Below are 20024 nucleotides of genomic sequence, written 5' to 3'. Positions count from 1 at the left end.
ACAAAAATTCAAGGAAACGAACTGTTAATAAAATTGAGAATGGAAATGGAGAATGTGTCAAAGAGACAACAACCCGACCATAGAACAGACAACAGCAGAAGGTCACCAACAGGTCTTCAATGCAGCGAGAAATTCCCGCACCCGGAGGCGTCCTTCAGCTGGCCCCTAAACAAATATATATACTAGTTCAGCGATAATGAACGCCAAACTAAACTCCAAATTGTACACAAGAAACTAAAATTAAAAATAATACAAGACTGACAAAGGCTAGAGGCTCCTGACTTGGGACAGGCGCAAAAATGTGGCGGGGTTAAACATGTTTATGAGATCTCAACCCTCCCCCTATACCTCTAGCCAATGTAGAAAAGTAAACGCATAACAATACGCACATTAAAATTCAGTTCAAGAGAAGTCCGAGTCTGATGTCAGAAGATGTAACCAAAGAAAATAAACAAAATGACAATAATACATAAATAACAACAGACTACTAGCAGTTAACTGACATGCCAGCTCCAGACTTCAATTAAACTGATTGAAAGATTATGTCTTCATCATATGAATATCAGGCACAATCCTTCCCGTTAAGGGTTTAGTATCATACCATCATAACATATATGAGAATAACATAACCCGTGTCATGCCAACAACTGGTTTTTAAATAAATGTGTTTAGTGCCGATGCAAAGACCCTATAAGTGAATAAATATTAACGCCAAAATATGCAATCTTTAATGACCTGACAACAGTATCGTTACTATATCCCTTCTTAATAAGTCTATTTAAAGGTTTTGTTAGCTTCAGAGGTGAATACTGACATTGTTGTCTGCTCTATGGTCTAGTTGTTGTCTCTTTGACACATTCCCCATATCATTCTCAATTTTATTTTATTTACCTCTTTTTATGTATGTCACATAGAAATGACAGTTTTTGATTAAGTGTTTATAAGAATATTGCAAATATGAAGGCGGGAGGTATCAAGAGGATTGTCAAACTAATTCGTTGGACACGACATGATAATGCCATGCAAAACAAAACGACCAAAAGACAAACAACAGTCTACAAAACACAACAACAAAATAATAAAGACTTGTCAACATTTTCCCCCGCCAAATACTATGGGTGATATCAGGTGCTCTAACAGGTAAGAAGATTTTGCTGCACGTATGGTATCCTTCAACAAGTAAAAACCTGATGATAAATCACATGTAAGTTCATACGATGAAAACATGACAGGGTTTGGATTAAAACAATAAGAACATATTCGTCGTCATCTGTGAAACAGATACTAGTACAGTACTTGCAACCCTAGGCATTACTATTTTAGCGATCAGTCAGCAGTCGTCGATTAGTCACCGATCAGTCAAGTTCGCATCAAACTCACATCACTAGTCCGTCGGAATTATAGTGAAAATCTTCGACCGACTGGACAAATCGGAATGACTGACCTTTCTGACGATTGAACTCTACTACGTGACATGTTTAACTAATACAAATTACGTAATCTTAGCCTCGTTTCATTTAATTAAAATGGCGCCACGGCAAAACACGAATCGTTCAAGTACGAAAGCCCGTCATTTTTTTATTAATCATTCAGCAAAGTTTTCAGAACTAAAAGTTTGCGTTTGTTTGAAGAGAAGAGAAATATGCACGCAGGCAAGTTAATGCTGTTCTATGGCAAATTGGCTAGTTATTCATAAAAAAAATTATTAGAATTTGAAATTATTTTGAATTTTTCTCATGAAACTTTCGCTCCCAGAACTTATTTTGATCATCCCTTATATCTCCCAAACTTTTAATTTCTTGTGTCTCAGAACCGCCCACCTGGTTACCATGTTAACGGGCGACATTCAAAGATGGTGTGTGAATATTCAACTTCACGAGCCCGGCGCACCCAAAAGCACTACACTAATGAATGAAAATAAAGTTGTATTTGGTTGATAAAATTGGTATCTTTCCTGTAACAGCTGTTTCTTTTTAAAATTATGCCCTTTTCTAATAAAAAAATAACAGAAGTGATATACAATCCAACCATGCCTACACTAAAAACCAACTTCCATGTCAATTTCAAAAGTGTTGTGTTCATTTTAAAAACAAGAAACAGCAATCTTGGTATTCATGAGCTTTTCAAGAATAAAGATGCCAAGTTTGAAAGAGATCTATATATATTAACGGGGTGCGCTAATGCAATCTTTATACATGAATGATACACAATTCCTTTCGCGGCGACATGTAAACATTGAAATGATTCAAATTCGAGGATTCAATTATTCCCCTTTATGGTGTCAGAGTGCCGAGAAAGAAATAAACGACATTTTTGACTTGAAATGGACACATTAAATATGTAAAACAATGTTATTTTTATCATTTTTATACTTGAATGACTTAATGAATCCTAAAAGAATCACGGTAAATACGAATGTAATGGGGGAAAAAAAGGAGGGGTGCACTTAAACGTTAGCCATCATATACTTTATTAGAGCTTTCGTAACTTTATGTTCATTTCTAACTCTACCTATGTGACGACTGTAAATACAATTAACTTGTTTACTTACTTAATTCAATTTTCATAGGATTTTTACGACTATATGAAGTTGAACTGCAATAAAATCTTTCTAGTAAAATACAAAATGTTTCGTCCGATAAGAACAGTTCGTATGAAGCCCATTCTATCAAATTCTGCGTGTTTCATGAGAAATATTAATCTGCTCAGACCTGATAAAGTGTTTTCTTTTTTTTTTAAATAGTTCACTGAAATTAGTATGGATCAGAAAACTGTCACATGTGTAAATGCATCTTTTTAGAGACAATATATATATATATATACTTTAAGCTAGAATTTCTCTATGTTCATTTGTTGAACATGCATCGTTCATTTATTATAGTCTCTTCAGTATAAAACATATTAAATCAATAAATTTAAAAAACAAGTCGATTGGTCAAGGATTAAAACCAGCAACACTTATAATACTACTTACATGTAAATAAGCACTTATTTTCTATTGTTATAGAAAAAAATTAAATAAGATGTGAACTATTTGTTTCTAATAAAGTGGTATGCTTGTGAAACAAAGCTTTTACTTCTTGAGTTCATTATGAGTATTAATTAATAATCAAAGACAATATGTGTATTTAAACAGTTTCATAAAAACTTATAATTACTTTTCATTTATTTCAAAATAGTTTTCTTACACTTAATATCAAAAGCATTGTATATGTCAGTATCACATTTAACTGATAATCCTTATCACAATACATACCATTCTTTTTTTGTTGGTTTTCAATGATCTATAATAAATATAGAAAAATATTATCCTGTTGACTTTCTCATGTTATTGTTCTTCTGGAAAATGTATTCCATAGTTTTTCTTTAAATTCACATGTAATATACCAAGAACAATCTTATAAAAATGAAAGCACATGCAGTAACCAGCCTATCAAAATATGATGTTTGCATTATAATTTTCACTCATTACACTATTTGTGTGTAGATTCAAAATTATTCCTTTTCTCTGATTTAATACATTCATTCTTTTTCTTCAATGTTCCAGAGTCAGTTTGAACATGTTATTCTTCATTTTTTTGTCATACCGAAAAGTGCTTCCTTCCAAAATTCACATGTGACATGACATGGACTATTTCATATTCACCACTGTTATAGTTTTGTTATATATGTTCTCACACTTTTATCTTTAAAACGTTCATTTCTTTTCTTTTCATGCATAGATCTTAAATTATTCCAATATATGGTTATACATAGTCTGACAATTTCCTTGTGTGTGTTGATCTTCAAATGAAACAAGTGCTTAGTCTTTTTTTCTGATTCCTTTTTTTAATTCCAGATTGTAAATACTATAATAACACCATTGCTTCCAAGTCATCTTAATACTGAAAAAAACAACAAAAAAACAGTTAGTGGCAATTTAAAAGTTATTGGTATTCATGTTATGATACAAATAGAAAACTTCAGTTTGAATTGTGTGTTCCTAAATCATCATGGAATTTAAGTAAACTAGAAAAAAAAGTTCTGCATTGATTTAAAATGAACTTTTAATTTGTTAGTTTTCTGTAAAACTACAGTAAAAGTTTAAATACAGATCTCTTTAACTGATATTTACCCATTACAATGCTTTGCCAATTTTTTATTATCAACTATGACTTTATGAATATTGACTGAATGTCATCAATACATCAGAAAAGATATATACACCTAACACATGAGGGTCTAAATTGTGTTTACATAATAGATAATAAGAATTAAAGGACAAAAAGTGCAGCATAAAGGGCTTAAAATTGAAGAATAAAAAAAAAAGGACAAATAGAAAAAAACATAATTGGGTTTAAAAAATACAGATTAGAGAATAATGGGCAAAATAGATAAAGAATAGAGAAAATTGTATAAAAAAGAATAAAGAAATGAAATAAAAGGCCCCCATCAAGACTCATTCAATAAAATATTAATGCTTACAGTGTGTAGACCTCTTGTTTGATTTTATAAAAACTACATGTCTTAAACATGGTGTAAATCGATCTGCAAATAAAGTTACAATACTTACTGAAAGGTTTCACTCTCAATTTTATACACACCAGATTGTAAATAAATAAAAATATGATTTATGTTAATTGTTTTAAGTGATGCTTGTAAAAAGGTGCAAAGATCTACACACAAAAAAAACAACATAGAATCAAGGTACAAATTTTTATAGTTAGTCAATATAACAGATAAACATTAATCTAATGACTATAAACAGAATAACTGAATAAAGAAAAATATGAAATGTACACAAAAAAAGGATACTTAAAAATAATAGTATGCTGACAATCAGATTTAAAACCATCAATGACAAATTGGTTTTTTAATTATCACCATGATAATAGATCTAACATATTTTAACTTCTCATGTGCCTGTCTAAGCATTAATTAAATCCAGGCAAGCCATTGGTATAATTGCAGCCATGCACAGCACAGTGCCATGTATGCATATATCTTAAAATGTTTTCCTTTTTATGCCCCACCTACGATAGCAGAGGGGCATTATGTTTTTTTGTCTGTGCGTCCGTTCGTCCATCCGTCCGTTTATCCGTCTGTCCCGCTTCAGGTTAAAGTTTTTGGTCAAGGTAGTTTTTGATGAAGTTGAAGTTCAATCAACTTGAAACGTAGTACACATGTTTCCTATGATATGATCTTTCTTATTTTAATGCCAAATTAGAGTTTTGACCCCAATTTCATGGTCCACTGAACATAGAAAATGATAGTGCGAGTGGGGCATCCGTGTACTTTGGACACATTCTTGTTTTGTTTTGTGATATGTTATACATTGGAATAAACATTTAGTACGGAAATAAATTTGCTTGTGGAATCAGAGCAATCCGAAGATTCATGCTCAAAATATACTTAATAGATCTTAATAGGCAACGTATTTTCCTTCAACTTAAAATAAGACCCATGACAAGCATAAGAGACGATTTAAAGGGGTTGGGGTGGAGCGGACATAGTGCTCGCTCTTATGAAAAATTCCACTCCTAATACGTTGCATTGCTGATCATGGGCCCGCAATTAAAAATATTCGACCCGTGTCTGTGCATGGCAGATCAGTCTGCAAAATGTCGACATAAATTAACATAGTCAATGGTCAATGAAGATAGGATTGTTTATAAGCAAGTGAAATAGTGTTGTCTGCATAAATTATCCAAAGGAAGTTTGTCTAGACTATACGCACTGCCATAGTCATGTTGACAGCGGTACGTGAAACAAATTAGCCACCTTTTTAGGCAAACTATGCAGCTTTATCTACATTCCTTCTTAACCGAGACTCAATCATCAATGAAATGAATATCGACGAACCTCGGTAGTAAAAGGCTAAAATGATTTAAAACAAACTTACCTCAAAATATAAGCAACATCCTTCTATATTAACGTGTTTTTGTTAAACAGTTGACACTAACTTCTACCATAACAAGTGCCCGATCAGCTATTCGTGACAAGCTCAAACTTGACGTCGACGAAACTTTCTAGCCAATCGCATGTCGCATAGTTTAGAAAATGACGTCAGATTTAGATTTCGATGCAATCACCGAAAATCAATGCCTATTATTTTTTCAAGTGCATTAACCTGCTCGCGCATATAAAAATAAAATTGAAAAGAATTGTGATTGTCGTTAAATTGTAAACATATTTTTTAAAATCCAATGAGTGCGGATAATCCTAATCAAACAATTGGATAACGCGAACAACATGAAACTATCTTCTCTCTGATATTCATCATATATTGTTTCTTATGACAAACAACCCATCTTGATGTACAAAAAGTACATAAACCCAATGACAGTTTATGATTTCTATCAAAATCAAGAAATAATTGCATTCTTATTCAAGACAAACATAATGTTAAGTATCTACAATATTATATTCTTCAAATTTTATTACAAATAAAACTGATATTTATTATATTTTATGAAAAACAACCCATCCTGATGTACAAAAAGAACTTAATTCCACTGGCGGTGCATAATTTCCATTAAAATAAAGAAATGATTGCATTCTTATTCAACATAAACAAATTTTTAATTATCTTAATCCGCATTTTCTTCAAATTTTATAAAAAAAAAAATAACCTATCCAGAGGCATTTGAAATAACTGATTACAAACAATAGTGCATTTTTTTGGTGAAAAGAAGAAATATCGGCATTTTTAAACAATGCGAACATCATTTTAGTAAATTTTCTCTGATATTCATCATAATATGAAAAACAACCCATTCTGATGTGAAAATAGTACACATTTCCAATGGGCATTCATGGTTTCCATTATAATAGAGAAATAATTGCATTCCTATTCAACACAAACAAAAGTGTATACATCTTTATCCTTATATAATTCACATTTTGTTAAAACAAAAATAACTCATCCAGTGTAATTCAAAATGACCGAAGTATTGGCGTTTTTAAACAATCCGAACACCGTTGTAGTATCTTTTTTCTGATATTTATCATATTCTATGAACATCCTAATGTACAAAAAGTACTAAAATCCAATGGCCGTTCATATTTCTGTTAAAATAACGAAATGATAGCATTCTTATTCAACGCAAATATAAGTTTAAGTATCTTTATCCTTATATTCTTCAAATTTTATAAAATTAACTTACCCAGAGTCATTTGAAAAAAACTGATTGCAAAAATCGATGCAATAGTTTGGATAAAAAGAAGAAATATAGGCATTTGTAAACAATGTGAATAAAATTTTAGTATCTTTTCTTTGCTATTCATCATATTTCTATGAAAAACAACCAATCTTTGTGTACAAAAAAGTACTAAAATCCAATGGCGATTATTCTGCAATTATGTAATACATTTAGCAGAAAATAAAAGAATCAAAAACGAAAAAAAAAAAATAATGCATTAAAATTAATTTACATGTTTTTTTATATGTTTTTGCAACCAAGTTGAATACAAGTTATCGGTTAAAGTTGTCTTCGTTAAGGTCCGCATTTATTGCATGTAAATATTGCTGAGTTCGTTTCAAATAAGAATCTTAATTATATATGTATCCGTCCGATCCGTGCATATAATTAATTGACTGATCGATCGATGACTATTGTCAAGGTAACTCTCATATAGCTTATTTGACGTATCTGACTGATTCTATAGGTATTTACGTCCGCCATATTAATATTCAGTTATTGGGAGTTCTCCTCTAAATATCATGAATGAAACATTAATTAACAAAACTACCGATTTCAAACGTTCATTCAAATCTGGGAAGTCAAAATCCTGACACAACAAAACAGTAGCGTATGATTCAACCAACAGAACGACTAGAAAACAACTACCATATTCTTGACTAAGTACAGGCATTTTACGAAGAAAATGCAAGGTTGAACCTAGTTTTAATAGCTAGCCTAATCCTACTACGTATATGACTGTTGTTTGTAGTTCCGTTATTTTAATAAAATGTTGTTATCATTCAAAACAGACATAATTAGTTGACGTGAAATTAATTGGGAGACATGTCAATATAGTGTAAACAAACATTATAGGTACACAAACAAATGACTTAACAAAAAAATCAGTTAGTTTTATGGTATTGACAAGATTTATCACATAGTTTCTAAAATTCCCTTTTGATAACAAAAACTAAGATTAAAGCTCCGGCATCTTCGTTATTCTAAAATGAAGTTTAAAATGCTATTCAATCCCTTTGTCTCATAAAGCTTCTTAAACTTTTGGTTAAATGTTTGCTTTGAGCCCTCTTCATGAAGTTAGTCCTAACACGAACGTTAAACGCTTGTAATTTATAAAGTGTTTTCCTTTGCAATGGATTGATACTGCTGCGTGTTGACTCCCCTAGGTTAGGATAAGGTCAGGGAAACTGTTAAGGTTTTTGAATAGTATACATATATCGGTTGATGAGTTTAGAAGATATCAAAAATGTTCCGTTGCAACTGCCTCATGCATTATAGTCTGTTTTCGGTTATATGGCTTTTTACAGATCCAGGTATTAAAACGTTCATTGTCCTCATGTTTTATTGGTTCGAAAAATTGTTCTGTAGAAGGTTGATACATAAAAGCCCTCGGATGAAAACAAATTGCAAACCTTTTTTGTGATGTGTAAACGTTTTCGTTTTCAATAAGCACCCGACTACGAAGAGAATAAAAATAAACATAGAAAAATGATGCAAAACACATTGATGGCATATCTGGTAAATACAGGCAAAAGTAGTTAACCGATGTTGAAATCTAATCAATCAATTTAGAAGACAAATCAAGGTTACTTAGAATAAACAAACACGCATGGAATCGGGTCCATCGAAATAACGAGCGTCTCCTGCAATGCATGCACAATCCGCCTTGCGAAAAGGAATTCAGTTAAAATACCTCAATCAGGAAAAGGAACAAGAAGATTACTTTGGTATTCTAAATGGTAAAACTGCGAACACGTCTCGCTTATGATTTTAGTTACGGACATATTGTATCAGTCAAATGATTTGTGATTGTACTCGTAAACTTTATATAGTATCGATTTTAGTTGTTCTTTTGATGAAGTCCACATAGTGGGAAAATGTGTAAGCATATGATGGGACAGAGTTTATCTTTAGGCTGAAAAACAGGAATTAAAAATTATCACTTTCGTTAAGATTTTTTGTTTGAAGTCGTCCATTGTTGTCAAAGTCGAGGAAAAGACCAAGATGCGAAGCAGACCTTCTAGTTTCGGAAGTATCCTCTATCTTAAGTTCAATAAGATATATAAGATGCACGCAGTCATCATTAATATATTTGAAATCTCAAAATTAAAGAACTTCGAAAGATATTTAGTTTTTTTGTCTTTGAGAAGGTTGTGTATGAATTCTTAGTCATATGACATGCATGAGCACATGTATGTTTACGGACGCCATTACGAGTTAGAATTGGTTAGCCCTTATGTGATATGTGCCTCATAGATGACCACGAATTTGTTCCATTTATCGAAACCACAATTTTTTTCTCTTTTCCCGATTTTGACATCACGAAAAAAGATTTATCAACGAATTCGGATTGACTATGAGGAACGCGACGGATGCCACATGGTCGAAAAGATATGCAATTCCTCCAGAGCACTGGACATCACTCTAGCTTTTGGAAGAGTTCCCGTATTTAGTTTTAGCTTTTCATGTAGTGCATTGTGAACAATTATTTGTCTTTTTGTCGTGTCGTATAATATCATCGATGGTGTTATTTTTTTTTTCGGCTTTGAGTTTCAAATTTATCTTTGGTACATTCCGCCTCATTTTGTATATACTTACAATTAATGTAAATAGTTTTTGATCTTAACATAATTAAAAAAAAATTAAACAATGAACTATTCAGTCATCTTCAGTCTTTCAGTCAGTTTCCAGAGTTATATACATATATTTCTACATGTATAAATACATGCCACGTCCGGTCTGTGTTTTTGTTACTTTTTTTCTGCCTTGTATCGATCTGATGAGTCCATTGTCCTCATGTTTTATTGGTTCGAAAAATTGTTCTGAAGAAGGTTGATACATAAAAGCCCTCAGATGAAAAAAAATTGCAAACCTTTTTTTGTGATGTGTAAGCTATTTCGTTTACAATAAGCACCCGACTACGAAGAGAATAAAAATAAACATAGAAAAGTGATGCAAAACACATTGATGGCATATCTGGTAAATACAGGCAAAAGTAGTTAACCGATGTTGAAATCTAATCAATCAATTTAGAAGACAAATCAAGGTTACTTAGAATAAACAAACACGCATGGAATCTGGTCCATCGAAATAACGAGCGTCTCCTGCAATGCATGCACAATCCGCCTTGCGAAAAGGAATTCAGTTAAAATACCTCAATCAGGAAAAGGAACAAGAAGATTACTTTGGTATTCTAAATGGTAAAACTGCGAACACGTCTCGCTTATGATTTTAGTTACGGACATATTGTATCAGTCAAATGATTTGTGATTGTACTCGCAAACATTATATAGTATCGATTTTAGTTGTTCTTTTGATGAAGTCCACATAGTGGGAAAATGTGTAAGCATATGATGGGACAGAGTTTATCTTTAAGCTGAAAAACAGGAATTCAAAATTATCACTTCCGTTAAGATTTTTTGTTTGAAGTCGTCCATTGTTGTCAAAGTCGAGGAAAAGACCAAGATGCGAAGCAGACCTTCTAGTTTCGGAAGTATCCTCTATCTTAAGTTCAATAAGATATATAAGATGCACGCAGTCATCATTAATATATTTGAAATCAAAATTAAAGAACTTCGAAAGATATTTAGTTTTTTTGTCTTTGAGAAGGTTGTGTCTGAGTTCTTAGTCATATGATATTAACGCATATATTGATGAAATAGTTCTGCATTTTTTGCATGTATTGTCATTCCCACGTGTGCATTTTTTTTTTCTAAAAAAGCACAGTGTAATTAGACGTTTTCGTATTATGGTATAATTGTCAATGCATATTTTAAAAATCAAAGTCCATATGCACTGACTTTTTACTAAAGGGTAACCCTTATGAATGAACAAAATTGTTGGATATAAAAAAATACCATCACTAATTCGTAAGTATTACTTTTTGATTATTTAAAAAAAGTAATACCTATTATGCAAACTGATTTACCTATTTACAATTTTAAATACAAAAATAATGTTCATGTATAATTCGAAAAGAACAACTGCATAAATACACATTTACGATCAAATAGATATTGCATGTTAGAGTGTGTGAGTTCAATGACACAGTACTTTGATATACTTTTTTACAATAGATTTGTTGATAGCAACTAGCTACTAAAAAAAACATTTACCTTCATAATACGTCACAGAGTAACTAAGTAAATATTTATGACCGAAACTTGGGACTTTCAAATTTGTCTTTTAAAGCGTTCAATATTCCTTTCTATTAAATGCATTAAATAGTTGGTGTGCCATTGTAACGGTAAGTTCTTTTTAATAGACTCACATATTGACATGTAAGACATTTATTAAGAAACTTAGGTTCCAAAGTCCTCCTGCAATTTGAAAAGTTTATTTAGCTATTATATTTTGTCACTTTTGTTCATAGATATAATGAAGCTCTTTTTGTTATACAATTCATATTTACATTCGATCTTTACTTTCGATATAATTTATTAAACAAAGGGTTCGACGTTGATAAGTTCAAATCAAGTTTACGGACGCCATTACGAGTTAGAATTGGTTAGCCCTTATGTGATATGTGCCTCATAGATGACCACGAATTTGTTCCATTTATCGTAACCACGATTTATTTCTCTTTTCCCGATTTTGACATCACGAAATAAGATTTATCAACGAATTCGGATTGACTATGAGGAACGCGACGGATGCCACATGATCGAAAAGATATGCAATTCCTCCAGAGCACTGGACATCACTCTAGCTTTTGGAAGAGTTCCCGTATTTAGTTTTAGCTTTTCATGTAGTGCATTGTGAACAATTATTTGTCTTTTTGTCGTGTCGTATAATATCATCGATGGTGTTATTTTTTTTCGGCTTTGAGTTTCAAATTTATCTTTGGTACATTCCGCCTCATTTTGTATATACTTACAATTAATGTAAATAGTTTTTGATCTTAACATAATTTTAAAAAAATTAAACAATGAACTATTCAGTCATCTTCAGTCTTTCAGTCAGTTTCCAGAGTTATATACATATATTTCTACATGTATAAATACTCTGCCACGTCCGGTCTGTGTTTTTGTTACTTTTTTTCTGCCTTGTATCGATCTGATGAGTTATGCTCTTTTCAACTGATTTTCATAGCATGGGCTGCTCTAGTTCAAAAAAAGATGGAGCCAGAAAAATAGCCTGCTGCTATATTTTGTCGCCATTTTGGAAAAATTGGAGAAAACTAGAGTCTTGATTTTCTCTACCAAAATTGAAACCACGTTCAATTTAAGCTTCGTATGCACTGTACATTATCTAAATGTAAATGCTGATTTGTCATGTAACAATATGCTCTGTTATGATTTTGTTTTTCCTCCTTTCTGCAAAAGAACAATACAAACAGGTTCACTGACAACAGGGTTAAATTTCGGATTTTGAGGGCTTTAGTCACTTTTGCATAAGAAAACCGACCTTTCTTGGGTAGCAGCTTAACATGATAGACTAAGGTAGTTACAGCATAGGGTTAAATACATAAACAAAAAACATGTGTACTTTTATTTATTTGTTTTGTCAGTTTTTATAAGTATACAATAAAAATATAACAATACATATTAAAACAAAAAAGCGTTTTTTCTACAAAAGATACATATTGTATGTTATATTTGATTGTTTATGTCTTCAAACAGGGACTAATGGGACTTATATAATGACGCTATTGATCAATGTTCCAGTCCTTATAATTTGCTTAGGATCTGTATATGCTACAGAATAGAGAAAATGTTATATAAGTAAAAATCAATTAAAAAAAAAAAATTGGCAAACAAATGAATAAGAGAGAATAATTGGTGCTTAAATATACAGAATATAAAAAATTGTATATAAAAAAAAGAATACAAAAGTTGATGACCCAATTTACCTACCCATCTTTAAAGACATTTTTAACTTCAAAATAATTCGAAAGACCTTAACCTACAAGTCCTAAGGTCAAAAGTATGCAGACACAATTGAGTAGGTATCTCAATACTATAGAAAAAATAAACACAGTTATTTAGAGTTTTCGTTAATCTTAAAAAATTACATTGCTGGTAGAACTTAAAACCGTAAGACTATATGGGATGTGTATAACTGTAGTCTTGTTATTAGTATTAGCTGTTCTTATGTTACACATACATTTCGCATTGAATACATGTTGTGGTTGTATTAATCAAAAGAATGTTTGCATACACAATATCTGTAAGATACTGTAATGTACAGGAAGGAAAAATGTGGAAGACAAACATTGATACTAAAATGTCATGTTTTTGCTACAGACATGGTAAAGGGTTAACTAAATAGATTGTCACATCTTCATACAGACGTTTTTGATTAGCTATCCAGATTACCAAAGAAGCTCTCTATTACATAAATTTCACAGTTAATGCTACAAAGCATCCATATAAATTTATTACAGAAATAAACGTGTATGTCCCCATACAAAATTGGCTTTACATTCATAGTTAAACGAATTTTTTCTCGCAATGACTGTTCACCTCCATAAGCCTGGAAATGGCATGACGGGTCCTATATTACATTGTATTAGAAACGTCATTGTTCACTATTAATTTATATTGAATTATGAAGTAATTTATACATAGAACATTTATACTCAGAACCGTTTGTATATTCCAATTACTTATAAAAACAATAATTAGCTCTATGCGATTAATTTTTATAAAAGAAAGTTGTAGTTATTCTGATGTATGATTTGATGACAATTGACGTTTCCGAGATATTTCAAATGTATTATTTTGAACAATTTACAAGTATTGCTTAAAATGAGGACAGTAGTTTGCCGATGTTCAAATATCATCAAACAATTCAGTAGATAAAATTTGGGATTGAAAGCAAGAATTGAGGAAATCGCATGAAAATAAAAATGTGTGATATTGGAGAACGTCGACAAACTCACTGTATTGTGCAATGCACTCATTACCCCCATGCAAATCCACTTTCTGACAAAATGTTACAACCAGGAATATCAAACTCTAATTGATTACATTAACTGTATTTGGCTAAACCTTTCGGAATTTTCGGTCCTCAACGCTATATAACTTCGTACTTTATTGAGCCTTTTAACATTTTTTTTATTCAAGCGTCACTAATGAGTCTTTTGTAGAAGAAACGCGCATATGGTATACACTATTTTAAGCCTGGTATCTATGATGAGTTTGTTTACAGATTTGATCACTATTCTGGTATCAAACGAACGAAGATATTAAGACATGTCACAAGTGATTTGGTACAGAACGCGTTGTATCGGTCGACCAACAAGGGATGCTCACCTCCAAGTTAGATGCAGAAGTGGTTAACCGATCTTTAAATTTAAAAATGAATCAATAAGAAGACAACAATCAAGGGGAAAACTAAAACTAGGGGAATTGCATGAACTTCACCAGAAGTGTCGATTTTAGTCGTACTTTATCATAATTTGTTGGGTTAGTTTTTGTCGGAAGCACATCTCTGTTAATTAAGTTGAACTAGTGTGAACCTGGACGACCATAACGTATTATTTATGCCCTCCTCCTTCAATTCACAACACATGCTAAACTAAACCATCTCTTTGAGATATAAAGAATTAAGTTATATAAGTAAAGTATAACAAACACAGAATATGATATTGTGAATTTTTACTTATCAAAGTAAAATTGTCAAAACATAAAGTATTACATAAAGTATTACATAACTTTACACTATGTACAACATATAAAAGATAAGTGAAAAATGTTCTTAATTAACATAAGTAAATTACATAACAATAAAATTGTCACATACGATTATGTAACAGAAACTCTTGGCCTAGATTCGGGTCACATATGCCACTAGGAAAGATGACATGCAATAACATCTATCCTACCCAACCTAGGCCAAGATATTGGCAACCAATAAAAACAGAACTGCAGGCCCAAGCAAGTAGTACTGAAAATTTATGTTATGTTGAGGCATATATCATTCATACAAAAAGTGAAAACTATTCTTCCATAAATAAGAAAAATTAAGATGTAACAACAAATTAAAGTAAACTATGCATAAAAAACTAAAAACTATTGTCACTTTAGTTTAAAACCTAAAACAAAAAGATGTGTAGCATACAAATGTTTAAACTTAAAATTACTTAACGGCCCAAGCAGTTAAGTTTTACATAATAAGAAACTCAGCATTCATCTAATTATATTTATTAATACTTTCCAAAATGCCTTCAATTGAAAAATGTCTGTTAATTTGGTTCCCATACAGCAATGTTTATAAATGTGTCCAAACATGTAGTAGTATGTTAAAAGGATATAAGCATTGATACCAGCCCAAGTAAGTGTCAATAACATTCTGTCAATTAGTATGGGGTCTTATGTACTTTTGGAAAGCATTGGAATTCCAACGGCCCATAGTGCGAATTTGTGAATCAGACATGCCTCGTTCAGCTGCATATGTAGCTGCTCCTATCCTGAAACTATGACCACCTTTATATCTAGAGCTGTCTAATCCACATCATTGCAAACATTTGTGTAAAATTTTATCAAAATATTTTCGAAGTCTATTGATTTAGCAATTATAGCACCTACACCCTCTTTTATTGTTTATTTAAATATTAAATTAAAAATATTATTTTAAGAAATACGTTACATTTATTTCTTTTGGAACGACATATAGTATTGAATGCAAAGAAATTGTATAAACATATTAACAAAAACACCATGTATGCGACATTTAATGTAATGTTCATATGCATTCTTTAGTGGGCGGATTGAAATGAATTATAGATAAATAATTTCATTACATTGTACAAGATATCCATACTTTTCCAACTGTCTTTTCAATGAAGTATGACACTTTTATATTATGCTATTTTGACATTAAAGTCAATAATAATTACGACATTTTGCTATCATTTGTAATCAATAAGTAAAAATGAATGAAATTTCTTTCGCTAAAATGGACATTGATAATATTAATTTTCGCAAAAACGGGTTAATAACCTAAAACAAAAATGGTATATACTTTGGCATAAAAACATCTGATATTTTTCTCTCAATGTCCTATCGATTAGCTGAAATGTCCACAACCCAACTCACTAACTGAATGAATTTGTTTTACTGATGTGGACAGTACGACCATATAAACGTAAGATTCATGTCATTGTTTTCCTTGTTTGTTTTTATATATAATATAAACAAACAATGTATTGTGTGTCAATAGTAAACATTTGTGTAATCGAGACGACAATTCTAAGTTGTACAACATGTGTCCGATCCTATTGTCATGTATAATTTTGACAATAAAATATGTTTGAACTAAATATTTTCAATATATAAGGACAAAAACTTAGTCTGATTTTAAATACAAACTGTTCTCTGAAAATGTTAATATGACCTTAAACTGTTATGTTTTCTGACATTTATTACAAAATAACATAAGTTTCATACAAATGAATGTACGCAATGAAATAATAAAAAACTGCTAATTGCAAAAATGAGTAATTGAGATGGCAACTCAATATCTTACTATTTTGAATTGCTCATATTTCTTCCACTACTTTTAGTTGGAATTTTATAATAAAATTAGAAGAAAAAAAAGATAACGTTGTCATTCGGGAATAACATTATTGTTATCAAGAAAGAAAAACATAGATATTGTATATTTGTCATTCTGGAATATATATAACATTGTTAATACATATAAAAAAAAAGCGTAATAATTGTGAAAATAATTAACCTTTAAAACACTGGGAGATCTTTGTTTATGTAATCATGAATGAAAACATTTAAAAGAAGTTTAACCAATACATAAAAAAATCTTCGACACGGAACATGCACTTTTTATATTCTCTTTGTATTCTAAGTGTTCATGTCGAAATCTCAGTCGATTTAATGTTCTAATAAATAGTATAACTATGTAGTAGGATTATTGGCAGACGACAAAATTTACTATTTAAATTTAGCATTGTACATTAAAACACATTTTCTATTTTGACCGTTATTATTAGAACTTTTAAAGAGTATTAAAAAAACTTGTGCATCAGAGGTTGAAGTTAATAATGATCTCGGGCCAACATATTCAGTAAAATCATTTCAATAAAAAAGACTTATGGGGTATTGGGTGATAAATCACAATAGAAAATAACAGGCAAAAATACAGAATAAAGAGTAAAACAAAAGAATAGAGAAAAATAGAAAAACCAAAATACAGTATAGAGAATAATGGGCTAATGAGAATAATCATTCATAAAAATTCTCTAACTCAATATTATAACGAATGTACTAGGGAATTGATTATGCTTCAGATTTTGGTCTAGTTGTATACGTAAAAGGCTCTAGTAGCAGCTTACACTTTTTGATAATTCTATTGTTAAAATATGATATGCAACGGTTCTTATACAATTATGTCATTATTCAATGAAGAAGATATTTTACGGAATATACGTGAGGATAGCTGATTTGAGGTTATCACAAGTATACAGAGACCTCGGTCCTTCATGTTCCAAATGAAAGCCATATCTGAAGCCGTTCAACAGATAATTACAATTCAATAGGATCGTAACCTTTCGGATGAAATTCCGGACGATCAGTTTTAATAGGTGTAGGCAACTTAAGATTTTTGTTTGGCTCCAATTGTTGACCGTTGGGATTGTACACTTGTGTTGGGTTCTTTATTGAAAGGTCTGAGTTCTTGTTTGTTTTGATTTGTTTTGCTACATTGGGACATCGGATGTCCTCTGTAGCATATATACCAGAGGTGCAGATATCCACAGTATCCATCACATGCACGCCCCTCATTATATCTGTGGCATGTCTTACGGGGGGCGTTGTTCTGAAAGGGTTTATCATTGTGAGAGCTGCGTGCCATGTTATTGTTGTTTTGTGTTCTCTTCTGACCATTTAACCCATGTGTAGTATTTTGTTTATTTAGTGTTCTGTTAAGTGCCCTTGTATGAAGGATTTGGTCAACATGATTCCAACATAGTGCATGATCATTTTGCAATGCCTGTCTAAAATTAATGTCATAAAAGTACCAATCCCCACCATCCTTCTGAATTTGACGTATCAAATCTCCATAAATTGCCAAATCCTCTGTTAGAGTGGGGTGTTTTGGATTGGCTTTCCTTAGAACTGATGAAAAAATTGCAAATGCATCAGTCTTGTTTTGGATGGTAATATACTTTCTTTTTTTGCCGGATGACAAGCCCAGCCTTTTATTTTGGACAGCAAGATGAAGATCAACTTCAGAAGAATGGTGATGAACTAAAATATCTGACATTTCTACAAAGTCTTTACTGATGATTCTGTCCTGTAGTTTTACATTTATCTTTGAATATAATGGTGTACCTAGTAATATATATGTTGCTGCACCATAATTGACTTGTGTGAATGTGATGTATTTTGTTCTGCAGGAATTCTTATTCCATTTTGACTTTCGATACTGTCATTAGCATTAATATTTCTAGTAGAACCAACTGTACTTATGTGTTCAAAATTATCATTTGCTGCTGAGACATTATTGTCACATTGAATTTCTTGATTAAATGGTTCAACTGTTTCCCTTCTGGGAGGTTGTGTTATGGTTTGGGGTAGAATACCATTGTCTTTCAAATTTTCCATTATTTTTGCCGTTCATAGCATCTGTCATAATATCAACATTTACATTTGTTGGCTCAATGTTGTAATTTATCAGTTTCCTTCTTTAAGCTGGCCTAACGCCAGACTTCTTTCGTGGCATTCTACAAAATAACATAATAACCGTACATTTTAAAAATTATAAATGTCCAATCCAATACAGGGTATATTGGAATCATATTGATTTGGTATGTGTAGTTTTATATATCAATATTTATGTGATGTATTTCAGTTGTGAACATATATGTATATATCATGTATAATTCATTTGTGAACATGCATTGTAACCAACTAAAACCAAGTTTCCGTATTGGTTATCAATTTTAATTTTGTTTTCAATTTTTTTTTTTTTTTGTATTTATGTATTTTTTTTTCATATTTATATATATATATATTTGCAGTGAGGTTGAACATATTTGCTGCATCCAAACCCTTCTTCTTACCTGGGACAGTGGTGTTACATAACAACATTATTACAAACACGTAAGCGAAAGGCTTAACTCATCAGATCGACCTCATACTAAATATAAAGGATTGTTTAGGTTCATACAAATGTATATTACCCCGTAACATGTATTTTCAGCTTGTATATTTAGACAGAAAGGTTTAGGTCCATTTCTGTTTCATGACAAATCGCTTTTGAAGAATATTGCTATGCATGATGCATTTAGGGATGCAAATTAAAATGCATCTAATGCTAGCTGTGACATACATTTGTATATTTTCAGTTTCAAAACTATTAAGAATATTTGCACTAACATCTAAAGTTTTGGAGGGGTGCCTTTAGGAGATTTTGTAGGAAATTATGCATCAAAGGCAATAACTATTGAGGCAGCCTAGTGTATTTTTAAGGTTTAGCCTTAATTCAATCATTTTCAATACAGATATGACTCGAATTCAGCAGGTGAGCCAATTTTACTGCCAAAGGCAATTTTATGACCATGACCCCTACCTCTTTCAAGACATTGCCTTGGATACTTAGGTCCATATCAATCAATATAATAAGTTTATTTTTATTTTTTATTCTTTCAATATGTACTTATGACGAAAGCAGTAGATGAATTGATAAAAATGCTTTGATAACGTTTCATTGACATGATTGGGTTGCCTTGTATTGTTTATTGAGTGAAAACAAAAAAAAAACATATTGGAAATGCAAAAAAATTGGGAAATTTGAAATCATCTACCAGTTTCATGTCTGTGTTGCCAGCCAAATTCATTGTTTTTGATTGAACCTATAGACAAGCAATAAACAGAAAATACC

The 20024-nt window shown here is 31.3% G+C and overlaps 1 protein-coding gene across 3 annotated transcripts in view; it reads left to right on the top strand.

The window, feature by feature from the left end:
- The window catches only part of LOC127723767 (uncharacterized), a 285079-nt gene that overhangs the window by 258511 nt on the left and 6544 nt on the right, over nt 1-20024 (top strand). For 2 of the 3 annotated variants that reach the window (XM_052230515.1, XM_052230517.1), the window contains exon 2: nt 19162-19243. The gene's annotated coding sequence lies outside the window, so the exon portion shown is untranslated. Of the gene's footprint in view, nt 1-11393; nt 11428-19161; nt 19244-20024 lie in introns of those variants that run through there. The other variant, XM_052230516.1, reaches the window with a different exon arrangement.

Source organism: Mytilus californianus, unplaced genomic scaffold (genome assembly GCF_021869535.1).
Source record: "Mytilus californianus isolate M0D057914Y unplaced genomic scaffold, xbMytCali1.0.p SCAF_13, whole genome shotgun sequence".
NCBI classification, from domain to species: Eukaryota; Metazoa; Mollusca; class Bivalvia; order Mytilida; family Mytilidae; genus Mytilus; species Mytilus californianus.
The sequence above is the reverse complement of the archived record's forward strand: the minus strand, read 5'-3'. Positions and strand labels throughout refer to the sequence as shown.